Source organism: Chinchilla lanigera, unplaced genomic scaffold (assembly GCF_000276665.1).
Source record: "Chinchilla lanigera isolate Chin_1 unplaced genomic scaffold, ChiLan1.0 scaffold00083, whole genome shotgun sequence".
NCBI classification, from domain to species: domain Eukaryota; kingdom Metazoa; phylum Chordata; class Mammalia; order Rodentia; family Chinchillidae; genus Chinchilla; species Chinchilla lanigera.
In genome coordinates this window covers 4,717,920-4,727,384 of record NW_004955484.1, presented here as the reverse complement: position 1 = coordinate 4,727,384, position 9,465 = coordinate 4,717,920, and the positions used below count along the sequence as shown (strand labels likewise).

Sequence of the window (9,465 nt, the reverse complement as noted above, 5' to 3'; positions counted from 1 at the left end):
AAAAAAAAAAAAAAAAAAAAAGCTTCTCAAAAATAACTGAGGGGTAAATGAGGACTTTCCATAATCCAGGCTACAAAATCACGCACTGTCCTCCAGTCAGCTTCCAACCAGCAAAGACAGCCAAAGGGAGACGGGAAATCCCACACGGTCTGTCACAACTTCCAGAGACAGTGGCCAGAGGTCAAAGGTATGAGGACCGGTAGAAAGCTAAAAACTGACTCTGTATTCAAGACTTCCCATCACCTTTCCCATTTTCTGCAGCCTCCTTCCATGGGACTGACGTTCTCCTACTGACGAGGACGGGCCGTGGTAGCATTTGACATTCACCACTCTCACCGTACCCCGCAGTGCCCAGCATACTACAGACACGCAGCTCGCTCTGCGGAAGTGAATGGACGATAAGCACGACCTCTGCCCTGCCGCGTCGGCTTCTGTCCTCACAGGCTGAGAGCTGTCAGCTGAACCTGCCCCACCTGCACCGTGGGAGGCTGGACTTGGGGTGACAGAGTCCGTACCATGTTCCGGGCATTGTTCCGAGCATTTTCTGTGTTTACTCATTTGATTCTCCAGTAACCCCTGAGCAATTATCACTCAACAACCTCGTTTTTACAAGTGGGACACAGACAGGGTAAGGAACTTGCTCAAGGTAACACAGTGAGAGCACAGAGGAAGCAGAACTCAAACTCAGGTGGAGCCCTGAGCCGCTCTGGGGGCTACCTGTCCTACCTGATGAACTTTCCAAGGTGTTCAGCGTCCTTTCACAGAATCAGCTTCGATTCTTACCACTAGAGCCAGTCTTGGTTCTTGTTATTGTCTTGTTTTGTTTTGTTTGGATGTTTTTTGGTGGGCAGGGGTTTTTTTTGAAAAAAAAGAAAAAAACGATACAGAATTTCAAAATAAGATAATAGGAAATTAACAATGGTTATTATATTGCACATTGTTATCTTCAAAGTAGTTGCTCTAAATATAGGCATGAGAAGTTGATCAAACAATATAAGCATGGGGGGCGGTTTGGAGACAGTCTTGCTATGTGGTTCAGGCTGGCCTTGAAATCATGGCAATCCTCCTGCCTCAGCCTCCTGAGTGCTGGGATTAAGAATCAGCTAGATCCTTTCCCGGGTTAAGGCATCGCTTAGCTGGAAAGGGTACAAATTTGCTAGCTGAGCTAATGCACCACCCTGAGGGTATCGGGTCCACCCAGCTGCAGAGACCCATTAACAACTTTGCATATCTGATTGCAACCATGACCAAGGCAGGGATGCCCAGCAGAGAGGAAAAAGAAGACCTGCAGCACTGGCCAAAGCTGGGCAAGCCTGGCGCTCCAAGGAGACCAAGGCTCTTGCCAAGCCTGAGCCGCTCCACCCAGGTCCCGGGGCACCAAAGCAGGAAGGCTGTGTGGAGCTGGCACAGACCGGGGGGCTGTGCTGGGAAGAACATTAGGAAACAAACCTAGGAAACGGCCTCATAAAGTATTTGGCAACAGAATCCCCTGGTACGCTCCAGAAGCTGGGAGGAGTTGGACCATCCATCCTGGCGGCCTGACAGATCTCTCTGGAAGGGATGGTATTAAAATGGCTCTGCAAGCCAGGCGTGGTGGCGCATGCCTGTCATCCCAGCACTCGGGAGGCTGAGGCAGGAGGATCATTGCGAGTTTGAGGCCAGCCTGAGCTACAAAATGAGCTCAAGGCCAGCCTGAGCTGCATAGCGAGACCCTGTCTCAAATAAATACTTAAATAAAATGGCTCTGCATCAGAGATGCTGGGTCAGCCCTGCGCTCGTCCGTGCCCAGTGCTGCCCGCTGCCTCCATAACCAGCAAGGTGCTACCCCACGCGGGCACACCTTCTGCCTGGCCACAGCCATCCAAGCAGCCAGCAGACGTCCCTCCTCTCGTTCTGACTGAGGTTGCAGCCTTGGAACAAAACACAGCATTATGATAACGTGTTTGTTTGTTCATTTAAACATATGTTTAGAACTGCAGAAAGTAAAATGCAATAGTGCTCTGCATTTGAGCACTCAGCCCTAGAACTCAGATCCTTGCCTAAACTTGCTAAGGCCTGAAGCGAACCCCCAACTCCACTCTGAGAACAATGGGCTCCTTCCTCGGTTGCAGGCTGGGATCCACAGCTAGTTGTGTTTGAACTTCTTTCTTCCAAAGCCTGAGATCCTGGAAAACTCAGTTCTCTTCATCCCCAACACATAGCTCAGTCACCGGCAACAAGCAGGACGTCAATAAATAATTGCTCAAAGAATGAGTGAGTAAAAGAACAAATGAATATGGGTCAACCCACATATGTATGTGTGTGTGCTTAATTTTTGCTGGTTATACCAGAGACTCAAATATGTTGCAGTTCTGATCTATCTACCAGAATGATTTCTCTTGGGAATAGTATGTGGACTTGGGACCCACAGTTTTTGCTCTGCTGAGGTAGGAAGCTGTCCCTGGATCCAATAAGAACTGCAGATCCAAGCCAGGCGTGGTGGCGCAGGCCTGCAATCCCAGCACTTGCAAGGCTGAGGCAGGAGGATCGTTGTGAGTTCGAAGCCAGCCTGGACTACAAAGTGAGCTCAAGTCCAGCTTGAACTGCATAGGAAGACACTGCCTCAAAAAGACAAAAAAAAAAAAACCCTGCAGCTTCAACAACCAGGGAATAAACAAAGGACGCCTCCAATAAGCAAGAAGTGAAACAGCAGTGCTCGGGTCAGCTCGGGTCAGAATGTCTTCGTGCACCTGGGGCAGGAAGAGTTTGTTCTGATCCTCTGGGCACGGCTCTGTTCCTAGACCCGGTGAGTCACGTGATTGATGGGCAGCGGCTGGCACGGCCTGCGGCCTGCTCCCCTTCGCGCACTGGGCCTCCTCTTGCTTCTGAGGGACACTCCAGATGGAGCTTCCCACACCCTCTGACTGGAAGAATTTAAGGAATGCGAATGTTCATGGAGTTTCCTCTCGAAGGCCCCACTCTTGGAGGCGCACCCACCTGGTGTGGGTCTCCCAGGTACTTCAGAACCCACAGTGTGCCCATTCCAAGCCCTTCCCACTCTGCCCTGCCAGACACCTCTCAGCCCCGTGCCCGGGTGTCCTCTTACATGTGGTAACCCACGCTCACTCATTTCCCCCGTGCGTGAGCCCAAGGTTCTCACAGAAATTTGCCCTCACTGCCAAGGTCATTCAATACAATGAAAATGGAGAGCCAAGACACGAGGCAGGTAACCTGAGGTCTGAGCACGTTCTCACAGCGTGCTGGCACCACAGACTGGCCGAAAGAGAAGTCCCAAACATCTTAGCCAAGCAGAAAGCAAATAACATCTCTTCCAGGGCAATGTAAGACTATAGTAGGCTTCAACCTGACTTCTTTCCTAATAGGAATTAAAAATTGGCTGTGCATGAAAAAAATTCCAATTAACAGCAGCTTTAGCATATAGGATCTCAGTTTCACAATTCAAACAGGTGAGGAAGTAGCCAGATAGAATTAACGTGCACTGTTCCATGAGGTTCTTTCTGCTTTTGCCATTGTCTTCCCTAGTGGTGACCCTGATCCTCCAGTATAAAGTGGCTGCCAGAGCTCCAGCTATCATGCCCATGTTTCAGGTAGCAGGAGACATCCCAGAAATGTCTCACAATACTTTCACTTATTTCATTAGTAGAATTTGATCATCTGATTGATATAGGGGAAAGAAACTCCCAACCTGAAAGATATCTGGGATGAGTTTGTGTTCCCTAAAATAGAAGAATGAATTTTAGGAACAACGGAGGGTAAGAGCAGAGCATATTTATTGAGGTAAAGAAAGCTTCTGTCTGAGAGAGGGACAGAAGTGGGGCCCGAGTGGGTTACCCAGGGAACCTGCCTTTTCCAAGGATTTTTATAGAGCAAAACCACAAGGTGAGGCAGGTCCAAGGTGGGTGGGATGGGAAATCACAGGGTGGGTATGAGGTGGGACAAAACTATGGTCAGCCTATAAGAATTGTTCAGGTAAAATTGATTAAATCAGGATCAAACAGGGAAGCGAGTCATATAGCAAGCTGGGCATGAATACAGAACAGGAGCTATTCACGTAAGGGGCTGGGTCAGTGACTCTTCAAGGTGATCTGTAGACTATCAATCCCTGATGTCCACCCCTAGGGAAGCATGTGGGTGCATTTGTTTAATCTTTTGTCTTGAGGTCTGGCCCGCAGCAGGTACGTCTCCATTTGCCAGGTATCTTATATTCCATATTGGCTCCTTCGAGGGCCTGAACATGTCTGACTGCCTATAATATTTCTATCTAACTCGGCTGCCTATCACATGATCACACCCAACTGTAATGGAGATGAAGAAATATAGTCTGTATTCTAGGAATCTAGAATGTGGAGCCATCTACAAGACGACTAACTGACTGACCTCTTCAGAGGTTACCATTCTGGATTAAGAGCAACTAATATGACATATGTGTTAGATTGGTGCCAGGTTAAGCAAGAGACAGAGGTAGATAAAAAGCCTTTACTGCCGGCGCTGGAGGGTTGCAGAAGATTGCAAGGACCCTGGGAGGGAGCTGGGGCATGGGTTTTTATTAGATTGGAGAAGAGGTGGAGTTAATATGGGCAGGCACTGTGTCATTTCTCAAGGGGATGGGGAGTTAGTAGGAAGTTTATCTCAGGGTCTGTGGAAGAACAAAGTGTGTGTCCTGGCCAGCGCCATTGTTGGGATTCTAGATGTCAATCAATATGGATGAGCCTTGCTTAACTACGGAAGACAATATGAAGACAATAGGCGGAATCTGAATACGTACTCAGTGTGAGATGATATTAGAGAACCATGGTTAATTTTCTTGGGTGTGGTTATAGAATTGTGGCTCCATAGGAGCATGCACTTCTTCTGAGATAATATAGCCCCGCAGGACTCAGGAGTGAATAAAAAGATAATATAAATTAGGTGGAGAAGATCAATAGAACAAACAGAGAAAAGGCAGTAAGTACTGAGTCTGCGTGGAAGGACTGTGGATGTCATATTCTCTCACATTTTCTCAATGTCCCATTTCTTACAGTGAAAATCAGGGGAGCGTACTCTTTCTCACGTGAGGCTGAACGCTGCCTCGTGGCGGGAGGGCATCACAGTCCTGCAGGTGCTCCGGAACCAGTCAGTGCCAAGGGCCTGTGAGCCGCGGCGTGGATCCCCTCGGTCCCAGCCCCAGTGTGTCCCAGAGCCCGGGGGGCAGAGGAGAGAACATTGCATCTCAGCCCTCAGCTCCTCAGAGAAGCTTCCCTCATCACCCAGGAGGCGGCAAACAGCAAAGACCCACAAATCCCACCACCTGCTGGTGATAGCACCATGGTGCGAACACACAATGCACGCGAGCACCTTATACAGAGGAGGCCGTGCAGATGGGGACACTGCCAGAGAGAATGGAACAGATGCAGACTTGAGACTGGGAGACTGCGTCCTCCCTCTCCATTTCTGCCCATGTCACATCAGCGCAGGCATTCCACCTCAGTTACGGGCATAATACTTAGCCCACAGGGTCGCTTGTGTCAAGTAAGACTATGTGTGTGATCTGCCATAACGGTACAAGACGGAGGGCAAGAGGACTTTGTTTGTCCAGTAATTCTGCTTCATTCTATTAGGTTCCTATGCAGTTATCCACAGACGCTGGGGCCAAGTGAACTTTTCAAGATTCCCTAATGATGATGGTTTTTAAATAGCTGCACAAATTCTTTGCCATTCCTCTTGTCAAAAGTGGAAACTAGCTGGATGTGGTATGCACACCTGTAATCCCAGTACTTGGGAGGCTGAGGCAAGAAGATCACTGCAAGTTCGAGGCCAGCCCTGGCTACATAGTAAATTTAAGGCCAACCTGAAATGTATAACAAAATCCTGTCCCAAAGAAACAAGCAAAAGGGGCTGGTGATTTAGCTCAGCGGCACAGTGCCTGCCTGGCAAGAGTGAGGTCATGAGTTCAATTCCTGGTACCGGGGGAAAAAAAAAAAAAACAAGCAAAAAAGTGGAAACCAGGGGTTTGGAATGTAGCTCAGGGATACAGCAGCACTTGTCTAGCAAGCATAGGACCCTGAGTTTGATCCCCTGTACCAAAAAGGAGGCGGGAGTATAAAGTAATCTCCCTTCCCTACAGTGGAGAGCTGAACTAGTGCCCAGTTAAAATGGAATGTCAGATAAACAAGGAATAAACTTTTAGTGTAAGTGTATCCTGTGCATGTGTGAGACAGACCTCTACTAAATATATTGGGTTTTTATCTGACATTCAAATTGAATGGAGCATCTTATTGTTTTCATTTGCTTTGCTGAAACTGGCAGCCCTGTTCTAACCAAGGGAATGGATGTGGCTAGCACAATAGAGTGGCTTCCGAGACTGAGTGCTAAGAGGCCCTGACGCTTCCACCTGGCTGTGTCTCAGGTCACCGTTCTGGGAGACGCAGGACACCAGGTTGTGAGGACACCAAGCAGCCCCATGGAAGGCTCCACCGGCCCTGCCCGCTGATCACCAGCACCACCTCATCAGCCAGGTGAGCGAACATTCTAGGCAGTGGGGTCCCCCACCCCAGGTCAGCCTTGGCCACAGCCCCAGCCTCTGTCTGCGTTGCCACCTCCTGAGGACCCTGAGCCAGAGCCACCGCCCAGCCAAGTTGCTTCTGCATTTCTGGCCCGGGGTTGCTATGTGCTAGTCAGTGATGGCTGCCTCAACCTGCTGCATTTCAGAGGCTCCAGCCCAACCCTGGCTGCCATGGGGCTCTGCAGAGTGTTCACCACCTTTCCCAGGCTCTGGCTTTTGTCCTTAGACCCCATTCTACCACCTCCTTCAGTCAGAGGCCCCGGGCAAGTTTTTCTAAAAGCATTTTTATAAAGGTAACTGCACTTCATTGGAAATCAGTCTGTTCAAAGGAAATGAAGTTCTGAAGAAATAGAAAAATAAAGGGAAAGAGAACTAATGATACTTTCCAGAAGCCCCAGGAGGACCCTGGCTCACACCAGGAGGAAACGCCTGGGCCGGGCACCCCCCCACTCCCCTGGCATCATGGTTTGGGGAACTCACTTAACCCCTCGAAGCCCTAGTTTTATCTGGAAATACAGGCATGCTAACACCTACTCACAGGACTTTTGGGGGTGAGTGAAAATATGAAAAATGATAGCTACCATTTATCGATGTGTTGGATGTGCTGAGCACGGTTCCAAAGATACCACACTTGATCCTCATAGTAACCCCTCGCTCTGAGTGCTGCCCTCGCCCCCTCTCCTCCCTTTGGGAACCTGAGGCACACACAGTTTAGTTAGTAACTGCATGCCTGGCGCTGGGCGGACCTCTTACTCAAGGTTGCTGTTAGGCTCTCATCTGCTCCTCTGAACCAGTTTTGGCAGAGGAGGAAATAGGGCCGCAGTGAGATGAGGCAAATCTTCCACGGCTGACTTGGGTCTCCGCTCCCGCCCTCCATCCACAGGGAGGCACGACGCCAACAGCGTAGCACCTGGCGCTCTCCTGACCCATGCTAGGCTGGGCGAGCGGTTCTTCCGAGGTGCCCTCACCCGCTGCCGGTGCTCCTGCTGATGGGAGACCCTAATCACCGCTGTGAGTCGTACGGACCTAGACAGGAAGCCAAATTTACATCGGGCCGGCAAAACAACTTCGATGGACTGGTCTAGTCTCAGCTTGTATTTTACAAACTGGAGATGCCTCATTAAACACACCAATTCCCCCTTCTCTTATCAGATCAAATGCCAGCTGGCCCTCCTTGGTGCTGGGTCCCCTTCTGGGTGGAGCCACTGAGATCTGAGCCCAGTGGACCCTCCGCGTCCTGCACACTTGAGTTTCCCGCCAAGAGGCAGAAGCTGACGCCACCATGTACCATGTGAGTATCCAGGTTCTGCGCTTGGCCCCCAAAGTGGAAGCGATCAAACCAGCTGTGCTCCCCGTCGTAGAGTCCAGCTGTCCCCAGTGTTCTGCTTGTCCCTGAGCCCCCATGCTAGTGGCAGACCTGATGGCCTCCCTGGGTAACTGGACAGAGGAGGATTGGCTCCGAACCCGGCCCAGACACAGCCAATCTGAAGATCAACAGGGAGATGGGGTTTTTCAAAACACTGTGTGTGTGTGACCTGATGTGTCTGCCCTTGAAGGAAACCTCTGCTCAGAGGAACGTGGCCCTGCCCGTCCCAGAGCCCAGCCTGTTGTAGGTCCCGCTGATGGAGGAGAGGCAGGCGTGCCGCTGAGATGAGTGAGAAGGGCTGGACCTTGGGCAAATGATAGCCTTTCTTACACACACACACACACACGCACGCACGCACGCACGCACACAGAAAGAAATAGAGCTGGATGTGGCTGTCACCCTGTCTGCAGCCCAAAGCCACTGGCTAAACCCTGCATACCTTTGCGTTCTCCTCAGAGGGAGAGCCACAAGCAAGTTATTCCCAGTGGGAAGGTGGAGAAGAAAGGACAGCCATTCACAGCCCATTACTTCGAAGTTCCGCTGCCAAGCAGCAGGAGGAAAGAGACTCTGGAACAAAGCTGGAGAGACAAGGCAGCAAGTGGGACAGTGCTCTGCGACGGCAACTCGGCAGTGCTATCCACATGTTCAGTGCTCAGAGCCTTTGCTGAGCAGCCCCGCTTCTGGGCTGTGCAGAAACCGCAGAAGAACAGCATACAACGCACACAGCCACTGCAGCCTGCTCGTGATGGGCGAAACCAAAGCAGCCCCCGTGTTCACCATAAGCAAACACTGAGGTCCTAGCGCTTGTAGAAACCAAAGTGCTGCTAGAAAGACGGGGTGGACTTGGGCACTGACAGTGACAGACTCACTCACTGCTATGGAAAAGAGCACGCTGCAGAATACAACTCACTACCTGCTTGGGGGTATTTACCTGCTGCAAAACTGGCAAGCAGTGCCCATTAGGGGCTCCACAAAAAACGAGTGAATGGTAGAGAGTATTGGGAATTCTACACACCACTCCACACACTGCCCTGCGGCCCAGGGACGCCTGCAGGATGTAAGGAGAAGAGCCTGCCCTGCCTGCGTAAGGACCCCACCCAGAGCCTGAGTCCAGGCCGGAGAAAGCACCAGCGAACACAGATGAGGGGCTCGCTACACAAAACTGGCTACTGTCTTCAAAGGAGTCCAGGGAACGAAGTCAAGGCCAGAGAGGAACTTTTCTAGACACAAGGAGACTAAAGAGACTGGACTGGACATCATTACAACACAGGACATTACTGGGACAATTGGCTAAACAAAAAACTGGCCTTGCCAGGCATGGTGGCACACACCTATAATCCCAGCACTCAGGAGGCTGAGGCAGGAGGATCACTGCAAGTTCAAGACCAGCCTGGGCTACAAAGTGAGCTCTAGGCCAGCCTGAACTGCAGTGAGACCCTGTCTCAAAACGACCGAAAAAAAAAACTGGCCTGTATTCGATTTTATGGTGATAGTGTGTATGTAAGATTGAACCTAGGGCCATCTCACTGAGCCCATCCCCAGCCCTTTTCTGTTTTTT

The 9,465-nt window shown here is 50.5% G+C and overlaps 1 long non-coding RNA gene across 1 annotated transcript in view; it reads left to right on the top strand.

Annotated features, from left to right (window-relative positions):
- The window catches only part of LOC102017575, an 18,160-nt gene extending 8,909 nt beyond the window's left edge, over window positions 1–9,251 (top strand). Inside the window, exons 2-4 of the long non-coding RNA XR_263886.2 lie at window positions 6,386–6,494; window positions 7,694–7,832; window positions 8,364–9,251. This is a non-coding gene — a long non-coding RNA (uncharacterized LOC102017575). The remainder of the gene's footprint in view (window positions 1–6,385; window positions 6,495–7,693; window positions 7,833–8,363) is intronic.
- Window positions 9,252–9,465: the final 214 nt, after the last annotated feature.